The sequence below is a fragment of the Myotis brandtii genome, unplaced genomic scaffold (assembly GCF_000412655.1).
Source record: "Myotis brandtii unplaced genomic scaffold, ASM41265v1 scaffold266, whole genome shotgun sequence".
Classification (NCBI taxonomy): Eukaryota; Metazoa; Chordata; class Mammalia; order Chiroptera; family Vespertilionidae; genus Myotis; species Myotis brandtii.
The window spans coordinates 8,847,625-8,871,312 of record NW_005360124.1 but is presented as its reverse complement, the minus strand read 5'-3'; the positions used below and the strand labels follow the sequence as shown (position 1 = coordinate 8,871,312).

At 42.3% G+C, this 23,688-nt stretch overlaps 1 long non-coding RNA gene across 1 annotated transcript; it reads left to right on the top strand.

Annotated features, from left to right (window-relative positions):
* The first annotated feature begins 5,958 nt into the window (after positions 1 to 5,958).
* LOC106726454 lies at positions 5,959 to 18,525 on the top strand. Its single transcript, XR_001362529.1, has 3 exons — positions 5,959 to 5,992; positions 10,436 to 10,440; positions 18,515 to 18,525. It is a non-coding gene; the product is annotated as an uncharacterized LOC106726454 (long non-coding RNA).
* Positions 18,526 to 23,688: the final 5,163 nt, after the last annotated feature.

The following is a 23,688-nucleotide window of genomic DNA, read 5'->3' as shown; positions in this document are numbered from 1 at the left end:
CACTTAGATAGTTCCATCCAACTTCAAGCTTTTACCTCTCACACATCTCCCTTCTCCCCAGCAAGAACGAATGCCTGCCCAAGTGCCCTCAGTGGGCTGTGCAGCAAACTACGCTTTAAAAATAGACTCTTCCAAGAAAGACCCCAGGCATTTGTCCAAAACAACCAGTAAATTTTTTTTCACATAGATTGTATCAGCCATTTTTTTCTGCTTGTCCCCAAAGGTCAGGAATAATAATTTCCAAAAGACAAGGCAGGAGACCAAGATGGCGGCATAGGTAAACACCGCAGACGCCGGCCGAGTCCCAGATGCCACTTAGATAGTTCCATCCAACTTCAAGCTTTTACCTCTCACACATCTCCCTTCTCCCCAGCAAGAACGAATGCCTGCCCAAGTGCCCTCAGTGGGCTGTGCAGCAAACTACGCTTTAAAAATAGACTCTTCCAAGAAAGACCCCAGGCATTTGTCCAAAACAACCAGTAAATTTTTTTTCACATAGATTGTATCAGCCATTTTTTTCTGCTTGTCCCCAAAGGTCAGGAATAATAATTTCCAAAAGACAAGGCATTGTGGTCAAATGTCAAAGAAAAATCTGAGAGGTAAAGCAGAAAGGAGAACTGAGCTCAGGCGTCACATCTCAGAGTTATGTCTGTTTCCCTCATCCATTCAAGAAATATTGAGTGGGTACTATGTGCTAGGCATTATGTCAGATCCTGAGGATAAAAACATGCTCAACATGGTCCCTTTCCTTGAAGTCTTCATAGTGTAGCAAGGCAGGCAGACCAGCAAACAAATTCAGTCACACATGTTGGAAGAGGTATTCAGAGAGAGGACTCTGGGAACTATAAAGGTGTGATTACATCTATTTGAGAACAGCTGTAGGAGAGCATGGGGAAAACTAGAGAAATGGTGCCATTTGTATTGAGCCCTGAAGGATGACAAGATGTTTATCAGAAGAAAGAGTATTCCTAACAGTGGAAGAAGCATCAGAAAGAGAGAGAGTCTAGAATATGGAACAACTGGCAGCTTACATTCCAGACATTACCTACCCCAGACATGTCTGGTTTGGCTTACACTTATTTAGTAAATTCCATATAAAGTCAGAATCTCCAGATTCTTTTATAAAAAATAAATCTGGAAACATTGTTTCCAAATTCTAATATGGAAAAACTGACTAGTGCCCAGTCAAGGCTGTCCCTTTTAGGCAATTCATGTTTTCTTTCATTTTCCTCTTTACTCATTTCCTACTGGCCTGACTCCTTAGACAACTGAGTACATGGTGAGCATTGATGGGAGACGAGTAGAGAAAAGTCAAAAGTAGGCTGGTTATAAAGACTCTGAAATGCATACCTGAGAAGCTTATTTTTAGCTCAATGTTTTGATAACCATGACCTCACAGAACTGGTCATCCACAAACAGGATCAAATCTTTTTTAAAACATTGGGTTTAACTGCCACCCATCTAAATTGGTGTATGGGGGGGGGGGGGGTGAGGGGGGAGATACTTGTTATTTATAATCACAACTACCTGCTCAGAAAGATAGTTTCTATTAAATAGAAAACCCTCAGTTCTGTTGAGACTTAATAGTTTAGGCTTACAAATTTTGGAGAGGAATTCTGCGTTTCCAAGATTCCTCAAGAGGAAGGAGTACCTCAGGTAAGAAGGGAGACAACACCAAGAAAGAAGACAATAAGATCATGAAACCAAGAAAATCTCAGTCGCACGATGTTCCAAAGGATTTGAAGAACAGGGATGACAAAGGTATGGCTTTAGGTTGTCTGCTGCTCAATGAACAACATGGTACCCCACCCCACAGTGACTCCTGATTTTCAGTAAAATCAACCTCAAAATGGTTTGTGTGACCTTGAGGATTTAAATACCCAGAAACTGCCAGAAACCTTTAGGAGAGGTTTAAACTTTCACAGGGTATGGAATTGTGTGCTTAATCTAGATCTCACAGGACAGGAAAGCCCTGGCCAGCATTATGTTTACACTAGACTTTAATCACTGACAAAATAATATTTCAAAAAATTATTTATTAAATTATTGCATGACTAATCTTAATATTTGATAGTAGCGTATTCTTTCCTCCCCCCCCCCCCCTTGTAAGGAGCAACATGACTCCCAAGAGCTCTGACATTTGAACACATTTGATGAGCACAAAGCTGGGCAAGACTTCCTGAGGCTCTCCAGTTCTCTACTTGGGAAGTGGTTCATGGAACTTAACCTGGGAGAAACCAGAAGGTATTTTCTCCAAGTCCCCATCTGCCTCCTGGGAAGATAGTGTCCTTATAGGCAAAGACCACGGCAAGGCCTATGCCAGCTTACCTGATTGCCCTTTGTTAATGAGCGCAACTCCACCTGCATTGGATTTGAATTGCAAAGTCTCACCAGCTGGTGAAACAGCTTCGGTCTACAATTCACCTCCTGGCTCCTGGTCCTTGTGCCTGATAGATGCAAATCCCCAAGCTTCCCATTTCAAATGGTGCCTATAGGAAAGCTTGGGTCTCACAGTAAATCATCAACTCATAATTCTGCCTTCAGCTGGAATGAAATGTGTCCCTCGGATTGCCCAGTCTGGAGACTCTTGCCAAGACAACAAAGGCCTGCCAGGTGGTTGAGGCTCAGCAAGCATCTGCTCGGCTTCGTGTTAGACCAAAATGACCACTGGGATGCATGTATTCCATGTGTTGTCAGAATCAGCAGCAAAAAAAGACCCCAACATCTGCCTTTAAAAGGAAGCTGTATGTTGTAATTCATTTCTAAATAAATAATCCCCACACATCCACTATGTCTCTGGGCACAGGATTTCATATCCCTTTTGAAAGGGCATAGATAATTGCAAAAGCAAATATGAGTTGAAGATGGCCAAGTTAGGTGTCAAATCAAATTAACCTATACTGATTGAGCACTCACTCTAATAGTGACTAACCATTGTAGAGTTCTTTACATCTTACAATGTCTTTCATATAGATTCTTCATTTGAGCATCACAACAGCCCACTATAGGAAAACCAGGTATTAGAGAAATCACCAATATTTGTAAGTGGTATTTTCAAAATTTAACTATAGAGTACAATTTCCCACCATAAAATGAAGTAAGTATAACTGAGAAATTGAAGGAATTCCTTCAGATCTTAAGAGATTTAAGACTAAGGTGATTCATAAAGCTATTAAAATAAATTTTACCACTAAAATAAATTACATTATTACTGTATTAATATTACCTCTTTTAAAAAATTTGTTTTTATTGATTTGAGAGAGAGAGAAAGGGAGAGAAACATTGATGTGAAAGCGCAACATCGATCAGCTACCTCCTGCAAGTCATCTACTGGGGATTGAGCCCCCGCAACCTTGGGCATGTGCCCTGACTGAGAATCAAACCAGCAACCACTTGGTGCATGAGAGGATACTCAACCAACTGAGCCACACTAGCCAGGACAATATTACCCCCTTTTTTTTACATGTGTCAGCAGTGCCAAAACAATGCTTCTTAAAAGCTGTACACTAAATGTCACACCTAGTAAGTTTCAAATAAATGTCATACTAAAATAAATTAAAGGAGAAGCATTTACAGCTTTACTAATAGCTACCAAAAAGACATTTATAATAAAAATTCTGATATCTAAATAGAAGAAAACCATGTATACCTGATAAAGAGATTTAGATAATCAGTATAAATATTAGGGGGAAAGAAACAAAATCACCTTTATATTTTAAATAACATAATTGCATATCTAGAAAATCCAAAAACTACTTTTCAAAAATCCATCCAAATTAAAAAGATAATTTAATTAGATAGCTGCACAAATGATAAGTATGCAAAAATCTACATTTTAAAATACTATCTCAGTAAAAATTAAAATGGTAAAAAAAACCTCATTCACTACAGTAATCTATATACAGTAGGTCCTTGGGTTACCTCGGAGATCCATTCCTATGTCAAGATGTAATGTGATTTTCGCTATTAGTAGGAACCCACCTACATAAGCACCTATGTCACTCACATGGAGCACATACACAGCAGTAATGAAGTGAAACAGTAAAAAAAATTTAAAAGAAAGATAATAATTCCTGACCTTTACTTGTGGTAAATAAATAATAAAAAAACATAAAGCACATATGTACATACATCAAAATGATGGAACTTTCTTTTTATAAATACTGTAATTGGGAGATAGCGACGTAACCACAAAATGACATACGTTGAGTCCCATATAACCCGAGGACTGCCTGTATATAAAAAGCCAGTGTCCATGACGACCAGGGCGACCAAAAGACAGGTCACCATGAGGTGCATTGAGCACCTCTCGGTCCCTCCCCCACCACCCACAGGCTCCGAATGCAGCAAGGCGGGAAGCGGGTGGGTGGGGCTGCAAGTGAGGCAGGGTGGTGGGTAGGGCTACGAGCAAGGCGGGGCGGCACCGCGTGCGGTTTCGTGCGCTGGGCTTCTAGTAAATACTATAAAACTCCAGTGAACAAATTTAACAATACAAATCAGGATCTACATGTACAAAATCATAAATTCTTACTAATAAGAAATAAAAATAAAAAGATTCAATGCATTGCATTACTGGAGGGAAAAAGGAGAAAAGAAACAGTAGAAAACATAGTAAATGATTCAAAAATAAGTTTATGCATACTGACAATTTATAACAGGTGTGTAAAGATAGAGGCACAAATCAGGTTTGATACAAATTTAAACATATAATGCGTTTTAAAAGAGCCTTAAAACAAATTGACAGTTAAAAATAAAAAAGTGAAAGATTTATTTTTTAGTATGTAGAAATAGTAATCAGACAAAATGAAATTCAAGAAAATTATAGTATGGACTATTTAGTGGTTTGTTTGTTTTTTTCATTATAAATCCACTTGGAAGATTTCATAGTCATCGACATTTATGTACCTAACAATGTAGTTTTGAAATATAAAGCAAAATCAGAGTTCCAAGGAGAAACTGAAAAAGCCACAGTGGACAAAAATCACACAGAGCTCAGATCCCAGAAGATCAAACAGCTTTTTTTCTCAAGAAAATTTAGGGAAGATTTTAATAACACAGTTAACAAGTTTGATCTCAAGAGATAAATATTTAACTCTGTACCCAATAAACAAAGAATGCACATTATTCCCAAACACATGGAACGTTCATAAAAATTGACTCTGTATTGAATTACAAAGAAACTCTCAATAAAATCCCAAAAGAAGTCACTCACCACAATGGAAAATTTAGAAATAAAGCAACAAAATAAAGATCCTCAAGCACCATGAAATAAATAAATAAAAGATTAAAGCACCTAGAAATTTTTAAATAAACTTCTAAGTAATTCCTGGATTAAAGAGGAAGTCGAAACTTAAATTACACATGACTTAGAAGCAAAAATAATGTGAACACTAAATACCACCCCTTACGGGATACAAGCAAGTGGAACTCTGTGGAATAGACATGTTTTAGAAAATAAGACTAAACACTCAGCGCAAGAAATTAAAATAAGATCAACCAAAATAAAACGGAGACTCCCCTCTCCAAGGGGTCCTCCCTCCAACCTCCCCTCGCCCCTCCCCCTCCCAACAATCAAGAGTAATGGTCACCGCTTCCGCTTCCGGTCAGGTCACCGCTTCCGCTTCCGGTGCCACCGCAGAGCCAACGGTCGCTGTCCGCAGCCTAACACCTGAGAACCCCTGTCTCTGGCCACCCTGGTAGGGTCCCCCAGGGACATTTCGAGGTCCTCGCCGCCACCACCGGTGACTCAGCTTTCGGCTGCCCTCAGCCGCCACCATGGGGATGATCCGACCCCGGAGAAGCCACCGCCTTCGCCCGCGCCGCTGCCCACCGCGCAGCCCGCCCCTCAGCCCTCGCCACGAGGCCCTGATGACCTTCTTGGCCGGAGGGCCTCCCCCCGAAAACCTGTTACCTGTGCTTGCGCCTCCACCCCTGCTTCCTGCGCCGCTCGTGCTGGTGCCGCGGCCCGTCTCCCAGGTGCGCCAGAACTACCGTGCCGACTGCGAGGACTGCCTCAACCACCAGATCTACGTGGAGCTGCACGCCTCCTACGTGTACCTGTCCATCGCCTTCTACTTCGACCGCCAGGACCAGGCCCTGCAGCACTTCGCCGCCTTCTTCCTGGGGCAGTCGAGGGAGGAGTGGAAGCACGCGCAGACCTTGATGAGGCTGCAGAACCAGCGAGGGGGGCGGATCTGCCTGCGAAACATCCTGGGGCCTGAGCAGAGCCAGTGGGAGAGCGGCCTGGAAGCCATGGAAAGCGCCCTGGAGATGGCGAGGATGGTGACCCAGAGCCTGCGCAACCTGCACCTGCTGGCCACCATGAAGAACGACGCCCACCTGCGCGCCTTCCTGGTGCGTCACTTCCTGCGCCAGGATGTGCAGTTGGTCTACAACTTGGGCGCCAGTGTCAGCCAGCTGCGCAAGCTGGGAGCCCCGACCTCCAGCCTGGCCGAGTCCCTCTTTGACACGCTCGCTCTGGGTGCCCGCACGGAGAACTGAGCCTGGACTGCCTTCCTGATGGCCTTGGGGCGACTTCCGCTGGGTCCCGTGCCCAGCACGCATGTTGCCGTATTGCCCTGACAGAACGTTCACTTAAGTTGTTATGTTCAAGTTTTACCATTTCTTCAAATAACGTTATTGGTTCTTAAATTTAAAAAATAAATAAAATTGAAAGAAGTAATGTAGACAAAAGCGGAATTTGTTAAAAGTAAGTAGAGTTGATCAATAAACAAAAAGTTGCCTTTAGAAAACCGACTATAAAGTGAACAAACTTCTGACGGGTTGGATTCTGGGAGGTGGCGGGGTAAGGAGAGCTACAAATGTCAGCAGTTAGTAGGAGAATTTAACTGCATGTACCTCCGCGCTGTCATTTTATCCATTTCTCCCAGGGACTCTCACCTCTGCCCTTCACTACTGCATTAGTCTTCTAACCAAGCTCCCTGCTCTGCTCTTGCTCCCCGCAGACTATTCTTCCCGCAGGGCCAAGACCCAACCGTTCACAACCCAAGTCATGCATGCCTTTCCTCTGCTCAAATCCTTCTAGGGGCGTCCCATCTTCTTGAGAGTGAAAATCCAAAATATACAAGGGACTGTAGGATCTGCCTTTCTCCCACCTCTTACCTTCTCTCCTGCCACTCACTCCCCAGCCCCCCAATGCCTACACTGGGCTCACCCATCTTAACTAAAATGACTTCCTTCCTGCTTCTTCCCAACTACTTGCCTGCTCAGTGCCTTTGATCTTACAGTTCCCTCTGCCTGCAATGCTCTTCCCCAAATGTCAACATGACTGACTCTCACTCTTCCTGCGGCTTCAGGAGAGGCCTTCCCTGCCACCCTCTCTACAGAGGAACCACCCCCACCTCCCTCTATCCCCCTTACTCTGCTTCATTATTCCTCATGGCATTTGCTGTATATTAATTGGTGTGTGGTAAAGAAATAACCTCACCCAAAGAGAGGTCTGCATTTTGTCCTTGGCTACTGAGATGATCTCCCGGCCCCTGGAATGTCCTTCCTGATAGAAGTATCTTTGCCTGCAGGCTTTGGTCACTAGACAGTCTAACCATGTGATTTATGCTGGGGACTTTGGGCTGTGCCGAATCAGTCTGACTTCTGAAGGGACTGGAGACTAAAGGTATTAGACTAACCTCCCAGAGGGGCTGGAGACTGAAGTCAGCTAGGCTGCAGTATGTGATTGAGCCCAGTAAATGCAGGACACCAACAGCTTAGGTGAGCTTTTGTGATTGGCATCATACATGCATAATGTCATGCACCATGGTCAGGGGGAGGTAATGCCACCATGACTCCGAGGGGAGAGGCAATGGACGCTTCCCATTTAGACCCCTCTAAGACTCTACCCTGTGCATCTCTTCCTTTGTCTGGTCCTGGTCTTTTCCTATAATAAACCATATCCATGGGTATAATAGCCTTTAGCAGGTTTTTTGAGTGCTCCTAGCAAATTATCAAATCTGAGAGTGGTTTTGAATGCACCCTAAACTTACAATTGGAGTCAGAAGTGAAGGCAGTCTTCTGGGAACTGTTCCCTCAGACCTTGGCGGTTAGTTAACTCAGGGTAATGGGTTATTGTCTTTCCCCCACCTCCACCCCAATTAGTTCATCAGCTTCACAAGGTTTGGTTCACTGCTATATACCTAGAGCATAGAACTGTATCTTATACAAAGAACCAGCATAATACATTTTTATTGGATTAATCCAAAAAGATAAAACACCTTTAAGGGACAAAAGTTGCATTGAATTTTGCAGCAATATGTGCTAAAAGACAATAAAATACTATTTATCAGCTTTCAGGGACAAAAATTAAAAACTATTACCCAAGAATCATATAACGCCCCTCCCCCCCCCAATGTCTTGTTCCTAAGTGAAAATGCAAAAAAAAAAAAAAAATCATAGCCAAAGATGCAAGATTGCAAAAGAATAGCAACGATATACCTTTCTTGGATAAAGAAGACACTTTTCAAAGACATGTAGCAAAACACTGAAGGATGAACCAAACACAAAAGAGAAAATAATAATAGTTAATAGCGCTTGCTATATGCTGGACACTCTCCTGGGTGTTCATTTAAATCTTCTTGTGAAAGTCAATGAAGTAGCTGCCATTATTATTCCTCCTTTCCAGTGAGGCAGGTGAGATATAGAGAAGTCCACTTTCCTACTCAGAATCATACAGCCAGTAACAGGTGGCCCCAGGATTTGAACCCCAGCATTCTGGCTCCAAGTCTCACACACTTGGCCTTTATACTACACTGCCTTCAATAAACTCTGAAACAGAATCACAAATGTTAACTGATAAATCTAAATAATTACTGCACTTATCACAAAATTGAACACTAAAAAAAAGTTTATATTTCAAATAATACAGTGCAGGACCTCCCAAAAAATTAATGAAGATTAAAGAAAAGTAGAGAATATATCTTTAAAGCAAAGATACTAAACTCACCATCTATAAAGAAGAATCAAAGTTAATTGCTTTAATTTTGATATTAATTAGATATAGGTTTAAAATGTTCTTTTTAAAAGTTGTAATGTAACCTACCACTCATAAAATATTTAAAAGAATATCTAGCTTTGACTCAAATCTAACTTCCATGAAAACCTAGCTAGCTGGCAGGGCAGTAGTTTCAAAAAAAAAAGCCCTTTTTCAGAAAAAGCCCTTTGGCCCAGGACACCTGGAACATGGGGACCAACCAGCCTGCCCTGCCTGTCCCCTGCCTTGGCCTCCAGGGAAGCAGAGAAGACATAAAAATAAATCACTTGGAGTTCTAATCCAAGATGGTGACATAGGAGTCTCCTGAGCTGCCGTCCTCCCGTGGACATATCAAATGCACCCAATTCCTTCTGAGAGACAGCTCAGAAGAAAGGAGCTGAGTGACACCTGCACACCAGGCAAATGAGAAAATACCCACAAGCGGGGGCTGACTGTCATCCTCCCCAGAGCCCAGGGGAGCAGTGGTGCCTCCTTTGTCTTCTCCCCCAGCCCCTCCAAATCACCAGTGTCACCCTGGAAGGAGTTTGAACATACATCTGTGCCCGGTCTTTGCAGTTGGGCTAGACGCCGGGATCGCCTGGCTTTGAGAACCAATGGGGTTTGCATTCATGAGTCCCATAGGACTGTGGCAAACAAAGAAGCAGTTCTTAGGGTGCAGGATCCCCTGCTCCCCCTATAGCTATAAACCCGGGCCAAGCACAGAGAGAATAGGTAAAAACACTCATCTCACAGTTCCTCCTGGGAAGGGGCTTCCCTGCGTACTTTCCCTGCTGTTGCGTAAAGGTCCAGCTTTCAACCAGCAGCCATCTAGGTGCTGACTGCGATCCTCCCCTTCAGGACACTGACAGCTCTGACACACCCTCACCTACTGGGAGGCACCAGAATGAACTCGGCTTGGACAATCACAAAGCTTTGAGAGCCAAGAGCTCAGGCCAGACTGATTGATGAGGTTCATCTCCTCTGTGAGATCATCTGCTTTATCTAATGCATAGAAACCAACTTGCCTAAAGGTCATGATGTTTCTTTTCTGTTTGCTCATCATCTTCCCCAACTGAATGAATGAGATGGAGCAGGAGAATGAACAATTACAAAGCACCTACTGTGTGTCAGACTGTTGCTAGTTACTTAGTGTGAATTGTCTTAATTTATGTGACAGCCCCAAGAGATAGATATTATTTAGCCCTACTTTACAGATGAAGAAACCAAGAGACTCAGAAAATAAAAATAAATTTTCTAAGGCCACACAGCTGATAACCATCACAACTAGGATTAAAATACAGACCAATCTGGTTTTAACTGTCTACTCTTTCCAAAACACCTCACTGTCACATTTTTGAAGGACATAAAAGCATGTGGCATTTCTAAAATGTATAGTTTCATTCAAATTGCCTGCAGGAGTTCGGGAGACCAATACAAATGTGATTGTAATAGACCAGGTGAGCAGTGATGGTACTGGAGATGGTGAGAGTGATTGTGTTCTGAATACATTTTGTAGGCAGGCCTGAGGGGACTTGTGAATAAACTGGATATGGAGACAAACAAGAGGAATCCAAATGATTCCAAATTTTTGGCCTTAGCAACAAAAAGGATGGGGTCGCATTGATTGATATGGGAGACTGTGGGAGAAGTAGATTTGGGGGACACCAGAAGCATAGTTATTTTTTAAAATATATTTTTATTGATTTCATAGAGGAGAGAGAGATAGAAACATCAATGATGTGAGAGAATCATTGTTCGGCTGCCTCCTGCACACCCAACACTGGGGATCGAGCCCACAACCTGGCATGTGCCCTTGACCAGAATCAAATCTGGGACCCTTCAGTCTGCAGGCCAATGCTCTATCCACTGAGCCAAACCAGCTAGGGAAGAAGCATAGGTATTAAATTGTCTGATATATCTGCTTGACTTCAAGTCTAACAGTCAATTTCCAGCAAGCATTTGAACATTCCAGGGAGTTTTCAGTCTAAATGTGTGTGTGTTCATTTTCCATACTGTTCTAACAACATTTAAATTTGCTTATAGATGGCAAAGTGAATGAATGAAGCAATCAATTAGTGTACATTTACAGACTGAGATGCCTGGATAAGTTTTCATAATAGAGGGTCTCTAAGTGGTAACACAGTGGGTGACTTGTACCTTTTTTTGGGTTCTTCACTGGATTTTTTATAGTGAGCACTTATTGCATTGCTCTTCTAAATGCACAAACAGTATTTTGAAAGGATGTCAGAGGAAATTCATTTTACATATAAAGCCTGAAAGTGAATGTGTGCTCTGACATAGAAAGTGTACAATAACAAAACCTTAGCGCCTGTCTTCAGTTTCACACAGAGCTAAAGTGAGTACGTACTGACATTAGGTTTAAGCATTACAAGTTACTCGCTCTCTGGTTATGCCTGGACCAGATGCCCTTTGTTGACGATACTCGTTGAGCCTGAACCTGTCTGCAACCCGGTGCATATTCGTGTTATGTAGGTGAGTGTATATACGTGTCTGCAACCTGCATCTGGGATTGGCAGGTGCCTCCTGCACCCGTGCTATGAGACTCCACTGGGAAAAAAAAAAATTGGGACACTGCCTGGTTCCATCGTGTTAAATGAAAATAACATTCAGAGTTGAGTTAATCTGATTGCATGGGATCTATTTTCCCCCTTGCTGCAAATCAGAGCCGTTTTCAGCTAACAAGGATGGGTGCCCTACTTGAATGGGCAGCGGGCACTGCTGCTAGTCAGAGCGGCACTTAGCATGGCATTGCCATCATTACATCCCCAGGTTCAAGGCAATGAAACTCCAGGAGTGGCAAAGTCAAATCAGTTCAATTGTCTGATTGTTCATACTCATAAAGTGGGGAAGCTGGCAGGGGTCCGGCATAAAACTTAGAGTTGTGCAGTGAAGCTCCTTTAAGGTAATTCATTGCCCTCTGCAGAAACTTAAATCAGAGGGGCCAGCATGGTCACAGTAAATGCAGCTCCCCACACTGCTTGAGAGCAAGAGCGCAGACAGCCGGCTGCTATGCCAGATGTCAAAGGTGCACTTGTGTGTGATCTGCCCCATTCCCGAGAAGTACAATGGATGGGCCTTTAAGCACCGCCATAAAAAACGATGGTGATTAACGAAGCAGCACAACTTAATAAACCAAGTTGACTCCCGCTTCCTTCTCTTAGGCATTTTCACTGTCCACAAAGCAGTTCTTTTACTTAGCAGCAGGGACATGTAAAATGTTAATCATCAATCTGTGTGCCATTAAAGAAGTTGCTTTCCCTTTCTCAACTTGAAAACCAAGGGGGAAAGATAATAGGTTTGGTTAACAGAGCCGTGCACATAATGGAAATGTGCGGAGGAAAGCTTTGATAGAGTCAGTGTGGGAGCCCTGAACACTAATCCATCCTGCTCTCGGGACCGCAAGTTCAAATCCTAGCCGGGCCTGGGAGGCTCCGGGTGGAGGCTGGGGTGAGAGTCTTGATCTGGCTGAGCCAGTGGGAGGCCACTCTACCTGAGTGGGGCCAAAAGAAGATGAGAAGGCCTGGAAGCGTTCCCTGTCAGAAGAGAGGGACAGGTGCTAAAGGTACTGCCTGATCTTACCTAGTCTTCTTCTTCCCAGAGAAAAGGACCAAGGCAGCTTTCTCAGGCAGGCCAGTGGCCTTGAGGGGAGCCCCAGTCCCCCTCCTGTGCCCAGAGACCAATCAAGTTTTTAGCTAATTTAGCTAATGAAACACTTTCTCTGCAGGAGTCAAAACAAAAATATATATCACTCAGAGATACATAATTTAAATTTTTACTCATGATTCAGGAATTGCTTTTGGCAGGGGCAGGAGTCAGAGACATACGAATCAGGCACATGGCCCATAAATATTTGACATGGTCAATCCATTAATATCAATTGACAGGTAAAGAAAAACTCCTGGAGGACAGTGTCAAGTTAGGACATTTTGAATTGTCCATGGTCAGGGAATTTGATGCTAAAATTAGGAACAGTTCTCGCTGCATCTCTTTTCACTCCTTTTTTTTTTTTTTTTTTTTTTTTTTAAGCCAAGGTCTAGTCTTGCCTTGGTTTAAAAAAAAAAAAAAGCTTAGACTGTGCCATGGCCAGAGCAAGTATGAGGAGATCTCCCCACTCCTACCTACAGCGAGTGTGTGCCTGGTGACCCCAATGAAGCGAGGCCAATGGTGGGTGCCACTTTAAGAAATTCTGACTGGTCAGCTGAAATTCTATTTCCCTGATAGAACCTTTAACCTTCAGTTTTTATTGCTTCCTCTAAAAATTAAATGGGAGCAAGGACCATTTTCCAAAATCATGCGTGCTTACATTTTTCATGTTTTCGCTCAGCACGCTTCTCCTAAGACCCCAAGCTCAGACCCTCGGGTCCAATAAAAATTGGCCTCTTACTAAGCTGGGTGGTCCATTTGATCTGGAAGAAATCAACCAGGCTCAAAAATGAGGACTCTGGCCAAAGAAATATTTGGCAGTTTATATCGGGATCATGATTTTCATTGTTTTATGAGATTTCTTGGAGCAAGAACATGAACTTATGAGAGAGCTAGGCTGAGTCAATAAAAGTGGGCTTCCTTTCTCTCCCCACAACTCACTTCAACCTACTAGATGGTTATCACGGAGCAGATGTTGGTCAAGGGAGCCTAAACACTTTCTTCAACACCTTTTCTTCATCAAAGTGACCATTCCATTCTCCAACCTTCAGCCTCCAACCTCTCCTCCACAGAGCAAGCACAGCAGTCTGTCTGCAGCACTTGAAACACACTCCAGTCAAGCCAAACCTTACTGGCTCCTGGTAACTGGAAAATCCTCTGCTAGAAATGCCCATCCCCTCCTTCTATCCCAAAGCCTTCTCATTCCCTGTGACTCCACGTTGGCCTGAGCTCCTCCAAGAAGCCACCTCTCGCCACGCACATTAAGTGCCCACAAGAGCGCCTCTGCATGTCCCTTCTGCACACACCACCTTGTGCTATAACAATTGATTTGGGCCTGTGGGTCCCCCAGCACACACCTGGCAGACCGCCTTGCCTCAGTAGACAGTAAAACCTGTCATTGTTGCCTGTTCCAGACTTCCTATACAGGGCAGGCGTGGGGAGGGAGCTGTCTGATTGAAAGAGTGGAGTAGGGATATTTTCTTGTTTGAATACGAAGGACATTGTTTTTATATAGGTTTTATGTTATATATTAATAAAATAACAATATTTGCCAAAACATAGTTAACAAAGATGGAGGCCCAGCCAGTGACCTATGAACCAGAATGTCACAGTTAGATTTTCGGTTGAGGCACATGCCTGGGTGCAGGCTCAATCCCCAGCAGGGGGCGTGCAGGGGGCAGCCAATCAATGATTCTCTCTCATCACTGATGTTTCTACCTCTCTCTCTCCCTCTCCCTTCCTCTCTGAAATCAATAAAAATATTTTTTTTAAAGATTGAGGAAACTTCCGTCAGCCACATCAAAGACAATGATGATGATACGCAGTGAATTTGGAACGGGTTGATTGTAGGAGCAATTAAAGTCCTTCCCCAAAAACCCTAGAGCCACCTCTACTGGTTGTAATCACTCCACAAACTGCAAGTTCCCTATGGGCTGGTCCTACATCATATTCTGTTATACTTCTAAGATCAAGCAGTTTATACTCAACAAATGTTTTCCGAATTATTTTTAAAACAGTTCTTCACCTCCCTAGCTTGCATAATAAAACTTAAATTCTAAGAGTTATGTGAAAGGCTTTTAACAAATTTACCCAGTCTTCCCTTCCTCATCTCTTGCTGCCTCCTGCCTTATCCTCTCAATATGTGCCCTAGGAACTAGCCACACAACTACTCACCAGTCCCCAAACTTCACTCCTGTGGAGAGCGGCTACAGTGTTAGGACAGGTTCAAGCCTCGGACTAATGGGAGGGCAGTCCTCTCATTGCCACGTGCAAGTCCCAGCTTGGAGGGCAGAGCCCTCCCAGCACAATTATAGCCAACAGCTGTAGTTGTAAGCTTGAACCTATGGTCCAAACACGTGGCCCCACGTGCCTGAGTGATGTGGGCTTGATAGCGTTCAGGTGCGTGTAACTGAGTAGGATCGAAACCCACGAGAATTCTGTAAACATCTTAACCACGTCCTTACTTTGCCTCGTGGAATCTGGCTATACAACAAAGACATGGCTTGTAGTCCGTGTCACTGTCTCTCCATCAGAGAAGCAGCGTCCCACCAAGACCCAGCTTTCATTCTCTTGTTGTCTTTTCTAAATCCTTCACCGCCCCCTCTCAGGTTTACCCTTGGCTGTGCTGGCGCGGCACACACTCCCAGCTGCTATTCCCTCCACCAGGTAAATTCCTTTTTGTCATTCTGTGGGAAGCTTTTCCTTCCCTCTTGAGAAAGGGACTACCTCCTTCCCTGAATGAACTTCAAAAGCATTTTTGCAAATGCCTCAGTGTAGCTTTGGGGGCAATCAGGTTGTTTTACATGCCTGTCTTCCCGGGACCTGTGCGTCCCCACCTTGCTAATCTTGACACTGTGCATGGCAAATGCTAGGCACTTAAATCTTAAATTAATACATCAATGAATGAATCAATAAAGTAATTGTGTAGCCTCCAGGGGGTTGGGGGGAGTACAAAAAGATCACATGTTCAGTCTAGTCTGCCTATGCTCTGTCAGCCATGATTCTTAGGGGGCTTAAAAAGGAGATTACAGCCCTAACTGGTTTGGCTCAGCGGTCTGTGGACTGAAGGGTCCCAGGTTCGATTCCGGTCAAGGGCATGTACCTTGATTGCGGGCACATCCCCAGTAGGGAGTGTGCAGGAGGTAGCTGAATCTATGTTTCTCTCTCATTGATGTTTCTAACTCTCTATCCCAGTGGTCGGCAAACTGCGGCTTGCGAGCCGCACATGGTATTTTGTGGAAGAGCCACACTCAAGGGGCCAAAGAGCCGCATGTGGCTCACGAGCTGCAGTTTGCCGACCACTGCTCTATCCCACTCCCTCTCCCTTCCTCTCTGTAACAAATCAATAAAATATATATTTTTTAAAAAGGAGTAGATTATATTTAAAGAAAAAAAAAAAAAAAGCCCTAGCCAGCTTGGCTCAGTGGATAAAGCATCAGCCTGTGGACTGAAGGGTCCCAGGTTCGATTCCGGTCAGGGGCATGTAGCTTGGTTGCGGGCACATCCCCAGTAGGGAGTGTGCAGGAGGCAGCTGATCAATGTTTCTCTCTCATCATTGATGTTTCTATCTCTCTCTCCTTCTCCCTTTCTCTCTGAAATCAATAAAGAAATATATTTTTAAAAAAATAAAAAAATAAAAAGGAGTAGATAAACTTTCATAATAGTACTCTAGAAATGTCTTAAATTATAAATTTTGATAAATTGAGATATAGGGTATCCCAAAAAATGTATACACACTTAAAAGCTGATAGCTCAATTGATGTTTCTTTCTTTTCAGATTTAATCCATTGGAATTAATAACTATTCAAAGTGTGTACACATTTCTTTTTGGGGACATCCTGTATTTCATTAATATGTTTCAACTCCTCCAACCACTGCCTTTCAAAAAATAATCTAAAATAACTCTTAAAAATCATTTTCAAGTTTATGTATACAAGCTTTAAAGTTGGAGTGCCCTTAACATCTTCGACTTTGTGGGAAAGGTACATAACTCTCTGTATAAAATTTAGTCAACACCCATCTCTTACGTATATCCAAGTTTTTTCCCTCCATCTTAGCTCTTGCCATGTTAAAATTTTACAGTGATCATGACCATTCAGTGTAGAAAATGAATTAACATTTTCCACAGGACTCTCTCTCATCATGGATGTTTCTATCTCTCTCTCCCTCTTCCTTCCTCTCTAAAATCAATAAAAAATATTTTTTTAAAAAGATTTCTATACAAAGAAAAAAACTCTCCAAAGCCATACCAAAGAATACACTTCCACTTTGCACAGCTACAGTCAGAGGAACTGGACCAGAATAGATAATCACTAATTTAACAGAGATTGCTAGTTGTTCATCAAACTCCTTTTACTCTCTCTTGCACACATTGCTAGACTGCATTTCCCAGCCTCTTTTGCATATAGGCATGATCTTGTTATTAACTGAGTTCCAGCCAATGCTGTATGAACAAAAGGATGAGTGTGTTCCTTTCCCCCGCTTCTGGTGACAGGGCTGCAGATCCCCAAGAGCAACCTCAGCATCCTTCTGTTACAGAGGGCAGAACCCCCATCAGCCTGGGTCACAGAAAGGCTATAGAGCAAAGAACCCAATTAGTCACCCAAGACTGTCCTAGACTGCAGAGTAAGCAAGAAATAAATGTCTATCACATTTTGGTGTCTACTTCTGGTTGTTGTCCAGCCTCCCCTAATATAGGACCCTTTCAATTCTGGCATTCTAGAATGTCATGAATTATTAGTCCTTTGAAAAGAGAAGCAAATGGAGAAGACTATGCATGTAGGGGGCAGGGAGTATAGGGGAAATCTCTGTACCTTCGGTTCAATTTTGCTGTGAACCTCAAATTGCTCTAAAAATAATTTCTTTACTGGTAAAAGCAGATCCAGCTCCACCAATCTTAGATTGAAGATTGTTTTGACCATGAAATAAAAGTATCTTAAGTATAATCTATAATAATAAAAGCATAATATGCTAATTAGACCAGATGTCCTTCCGAACGACCTTCCGGACTAAGCGAGGGCTGCTGGGTCCCGCGTGCCTGCCGGCAGCCGGAGGGAAGCCCCGGTCCTGGGTGCCAGAGGAAAGCTGGTGCCAGCAGCCGGGGGAAGGAAGGCCTACTCTTGCACAAATTTCGTGCATTGGGCCTCTAGTTAGTAATAATTTGTCAGCATGCCTACTGTGTGCCAGAAACTGTCCTAAGTGCTCTATGTACATTATCTTGTATTCTGAGACTAATCCTGCTTGGTAGACATTAGGTTTCAGAAATGAATTTGCTCTACCACACTTGGGTGCAAGAAATGGCACATTACCTTATTTTTCTAAATCTAGATAAAGGTCCGTTCTCTTTAAAATAAGAGAGTCAACCTCAGTAACATTTTCAATTAGAAAACACGTAAGAACAAAGGTAGTTCACTGAGTGCTTGGAAGCAGAGAAGGGCTTCTAACCTTTAGGCCATCAGACCCCTGGTCCCAAGCCTATGTGATCCATTCAAAGGCAGGAGCCTCCATTTGTTGTATGACCAGTCTGGACATGTATTGCTCCCTGTGACTTCTCAGGCCATAGCTCTTAATCAGTCCTCCTGATATCCATGAACTTGCCCTTCACAAGCCCTGCACCTCTTATGCAAAACACCATCATCTTCCCTATCTTCAGGAGTGAATTTCTCTTCTCTTTCCCAGGGTAGGCTGCCCCTGCCTCATCAACTCCAAGTTCCAGCCCCCATCAATTTTCCAGAAGTCTTGGTGGGCTTTGCAACTTCTGCAATAAGTCATTAACAGTTCAAACCTAAATCGATCTGGCTCCAAGGTCTAGCAAATTTTCTACCATTCCATGTAGGCCTGTCTGGGAAAATTCAAGGCAAGTCACAGGACTAAGAGGCTTTTTGTGACAATAGTCTATAATTATAAATCATCTTGAATAACATGAAACATTTGAAACACTCACTGAAATCCAAGTCTTACAGAGTCTTTTCATTTGAGATCTTCAAAGTTCAAAGTTGGTATTCAAATAGCTACATTCCATTTATACAAACACACATTTATACATATGTACATACAAATAAGCAAAGAGAATTATTAAAATCATAAATTTGTAATAACATTTTGCAACTAGAATTCTGAAGTCACATACCTAATGAATTATCCTCATTGAAAAGCACAATTAAATCTTATTTGACCCATCTTAATGACAGCTTATAAAACTTGCAAGTTAACATTTTAGTCACAGAAACATCTAAATATTTTTAAGAAGACAGAGGATTTTAATACAATAAGAAGACAGTATTTGTCCTAACACAAAAATTAAGTCATTATTAAGATAAGTGATAATCACTTAGAAGGCCTGAGTTCTAGTCCCTCCTCTGACACTAATTATATTAACTTTGGATGAAGCATATCTATTTGGAAGGAAGGAAGGGAGGGAGGGAGGAAGGAAGGAATCAAGGAAGAAAGAAAGGAATTAAGGAAGGAAGGAAGGACAAGAAAGAAAGGATGGGAGAGAAAAATATTTTCTCAATATGGTCCATACTGTTCAAGGCTGGCCTAAAGTCACTTGAAATCCTGATATCCTTTAGAATCAGTCTGGAATACTGCACTTTGGTTATTCCACTCCCACTGGAGAAGATGGGATGAAACAGCCTGACACCATTAAATATTTGATTTATCTAAATCTCTTTGTTCTGATTCCATGCACTTCAAGCAACTCTCTGATTATAATCCAGCTTCCAAGGTCTCCAGGGACACAGTATGATGGTTAGGCTGATAAATTTTTATAGTTTGCATAGATTCTATTTTTCAGTATAAATTGATAACTGGAATGACACTAGATGCTATCAAATAGCTAGTTGTCACATTGACCAACAAATATCTAATTATCTAGGAAGTCAATAAAAAGAAGGCAGAAATGCCAGGGGAGGCAGAAAATTCACTGGCAGATAGTGTTAGACGCATAAGAATCCACCCATCATCTTGCACTTACCTTGTGATGATGTCAAGAAGGAGTGGCTTCACCGTGGACCAAGCATCTATAAATGGCCATTAACTGTGCAGGAAAGATTTCCTTGACATTGACATGAGGTAACATTCCTCAGATGCCAGTTAAGATTTTCTCTTCCTCTGGCCTAGGTTAGGTCCCAACTTTCAAATCTGCATTTCAAAGCATCGTAGGGATTCATGCTCTAGTAATTCTAAGTGTGCTGGGAAGTATTGCCTAGGCTGTACATCACTGATTTGATCCCAGCTCCTCCTTAGGCAGCTGACTTAAGTCACTTAACTTATAAGTGGCATTTTCAAATCTTTGCAATGGACATAATAGACCTAGCCCATCAGGTTGGTTTTCAGATAAGTGAAATTATATATATCACCTATTTATCTCTAGAACACAATGAGTGCTCAATATAAGTTGCCTGTAATCCTATATAATAAGAGGCTAATATCAAATTGTCCCCTTGACTGGGAGTTCGACCAGGAGTTCAACCAGGGGGCGCCAACCGCCCCCCCCCAACCCTGATCAGGGGCAGGGCCGGCCGGCCAACCTCCCGCGTCCCCTCTCCCTGGCTGGCCCCATCGACCCGATCTGGGTGGGCCGCACAGACCCCACCAGTGCACAAATTCATGCACCAGGCCTCTAGTAATAATATAAAAGTTATCATTATAATCATTATTGTTGCTGGGCAATGATGGGTCAACATATTGTAAACTCCGTATTTGTCTTGGAGATCCTTGAAGTTTATCTAATAAGTCTAACCTTAGTGTCAGGGTGTAACACATGGTAAGGCTCATTAAATATTTCTTGAACAGTATAGACACTGAACAGCTGTACAAAACTAAGGACTATACCTCCAATAACCTCTGCACCTCTCTTCCTGCCCTGTCCCTTAAGAGGTCCCGGAAGTCCTTTAGCAGTAGACAAACCTCCCCTCTCGTGAAGCCCAGCCCACACTTCTTTTCACCTGCAGCATGCATGTGATCTTCCAGAGCACACCACTCTCTACTCCCGCGAGAAAATAACCCACAGTCCTGCCACCATCCCAGGCTCCCTGTCATCACCCACAGCAGATGGCCGCACATCTCTCCTCCTCCTCTCCATTGTTGTCACCAGCACCTCTGCTCCCCAAGTCCCCACCTACAAGATTTCCGAGGGAAGTAGGGAATTCCAAAACGAGGCAACACTAACTGTGAGTTTACTAGGGCTTCCATAAAGTAACACAGACTAGGGTGACTTAAACAAGACAAATGTATTTCCTCACAGTTCTGGAGGCTGGGAGTTCAAGATCCCGGTGTTGGCATGTCTGGTTTCTTCTGAGGCCTTTCACTTTGGCTTACAGACAGTCACCTTCTTTCTGTGTCTTCACATTATCCTCTCTCTGTACCTGTGTGTATATCCTACGTGCCTCTTCTTTTAAGGAGACCAGTCATATTGGATCGGGGCCCACCCTAGTGACCTCATTTAACCTTAATCGTCTTGAAAGACCTTATTTCCAGATATGGTCACATTCTGAGGTACTGGGAGTTAGGATTTCAACACATCAATAACAGAAGAACACGAATCAGTCTATAACACACACTAAGGGTTTATTTTGGTTACCAAAGCATCCCAAGGCTCTGTGACCTCTTAGTTGGTGACCAATAGGATACAGAAGAAGATTTATTAGAAGCCAAAGTGCACCCACATGATGCCACGATGACTGATTCCCCCAAACCCCTCCAATGAAGGCAACTGTTAGGTCCACATTTGGACAGTCATTAACCTACCATAATACCTGCAAAGACTTTGTGACTAATTCAGAAAATAAAATTTCTATAGGTTCACAATCAAAAATAATCACTAGAAGATAAGAATTCTAAAGGAAGTTGGTTGCTGAAAGACGCCGACAACCTATAGGCCAACATTTTCTTATTACTAATTATTTTGTCAGCCCCATACTGACAAAATGTCTCTCCATTCACATTTTTGTGAAACATCAAGCTTTACAGGCACCAAGATTTTAAACCTGCTCTCTTTTCATATCCCAAAATGCCACCAATGATGGCACAAACTTTGGGCTTTATTTCGTCTAGAAGACTTTCTTTGGGCAGACGATGGCAAAAGAAATTAGCTGGGAAAACCTAAATCCATCCAAATAAATAAATAAATAGGGACACTGTGAAATGGTGAACTTCCTGATTTTGAATTATTTAATTAGCTTCAAAACAGAAAGGGAAAAACAAGCTTATTCCCCTCGGAAAGGAAGAAATAGCAGAAACTACTTTTGTGTTTATACTGAAACAGGTCCACTGAGCATCCTCTGTAAACATTAAATAATGATCACATCGTATCAAAAATGAAAGCCCTTATTATTTATTGAACTGGATCCCATGCTCACAAGAAGCCTCTTAAATGAGATTCTCAAAGGACTTTGTAAATGCTCTCTTATTATTGTTCACTTTTGTTTGAAAAGGTAAGTGTCTCATCTCCATTTCAGAGTTAGGAGGTAAGAGAAAGGTTAAATGAATTATATAACATTATACCAACATCTGCCAAGGATAGAGATGGCATTTGTTATCCCTTGAGGACCAAAAATCCCTCTTTGAAAATTAAGCAATTTAACTAATTATTTTTAGGAGCAAGCTTCATAAAAATATATTTTATCTGTGCATCATGGTCTAAAAAGAAGAGTCAAAATTAATAACTGTGCTAACTTTTAAAAAATCAGTGTGGTTTTCAGAATTCCTTCTATTCTATGTACCTACCCATGTGGCTGGATATTTGAAATGCTATTTAAGTCTCATTTTCCTTCAGAAGCTAACCTCTATGAAATAAAATACTGTTAAGGAAAAAAAAAACCTTTTCTGTCATTTGACTTTAACTTATGATAATTAGCTTCAACTAGTTTCTTAGAAAATTGCCCAAGAAGTGACTACAGAAAATTAAATACCAAAACTTCAAAGAGGCAAACACAGCCTTCAAATTCCGACCTCAGAGAATAATCCTCCCCTTCTCATGCTTTGGAGAGATGTGAGTAAAGAAATCGAAGGAGAGCATGGTAATTAACCATCTTTCAAATGACTTTTCTATCAATCTTCTTTTCAAAGGGTAACACGGTGATGATTATTTCTAGGCAGTTTCTGGGAAGTTATCGTCTCATTTCAATCGTCACCAGCAAAAAGGACTCTACTGCGGCATTATCACCACGATGATAAGGGCAAAAACTGGTTGAGAATTCAATAGACAAGGTGTAGGCTGTAAAAAGCCATTTCCTGGAAAATTAACAGAGAGAGATCAAAAGAATTGTGTTGGGTCTTAAGGAATGGGTAATCACTCCCTGCTGGATTAAAAATGCAAATCTGATTTATTACCTAGTGAATGAAGTTTATTATCATTTGAAGATTTTATTATTTCAACAAATAGTGTTAAAGCTTATTATGTGCCATGCTTTGTGCTGGATTCTGGTGACTGATGGCAAAGGACAACAAGCCATGACACCTGTCATGACTTCCAGAACCTGAGTGGTCCATCTCATCTAAAGCAACAACAATAAGAAGAAAAATTTGTAAACTTGACTAAATTATTTGGGAGGAAGTGTAAGTCAGTACTTTTTTTTTTTTTTTTACAAAACCACAGAAAGCAATAACAGGGCAAGAAACACCCAAAACTGTATGTGATTTCATTCCCTAGAGCTATCAGAACTTTAGCATATCATGGGGCAGAAGTCACTTCGGGGAATGTACCACCTGGGAGAAGGAATGCCTGTGTACAGGACCCTCCAGAAAGCACTCTGAGAGCCTGGCTGCTGCCCTGGTCCCCAGATTCAGATCCCACCTGAGAAATGGACTTTGTGCTCATACAAGGGGTGTGCCGTCCATTTTCTTCTGTGGTTCTTAAAAACACCTATTTACTTTAACTTCTTACTTGGCCTAATTCTCTTATCCCAGCCTGAAAGTACAGCCCACAGACAGACAGGGTACAGGATACACCTTAAGATTTGACATTTGTCCAGAAGTCAAAATTTTTTAGCACTAACCCAAAATCTAAACTTGGAAGAGAGGGAGAGGGAGAGGGGGAA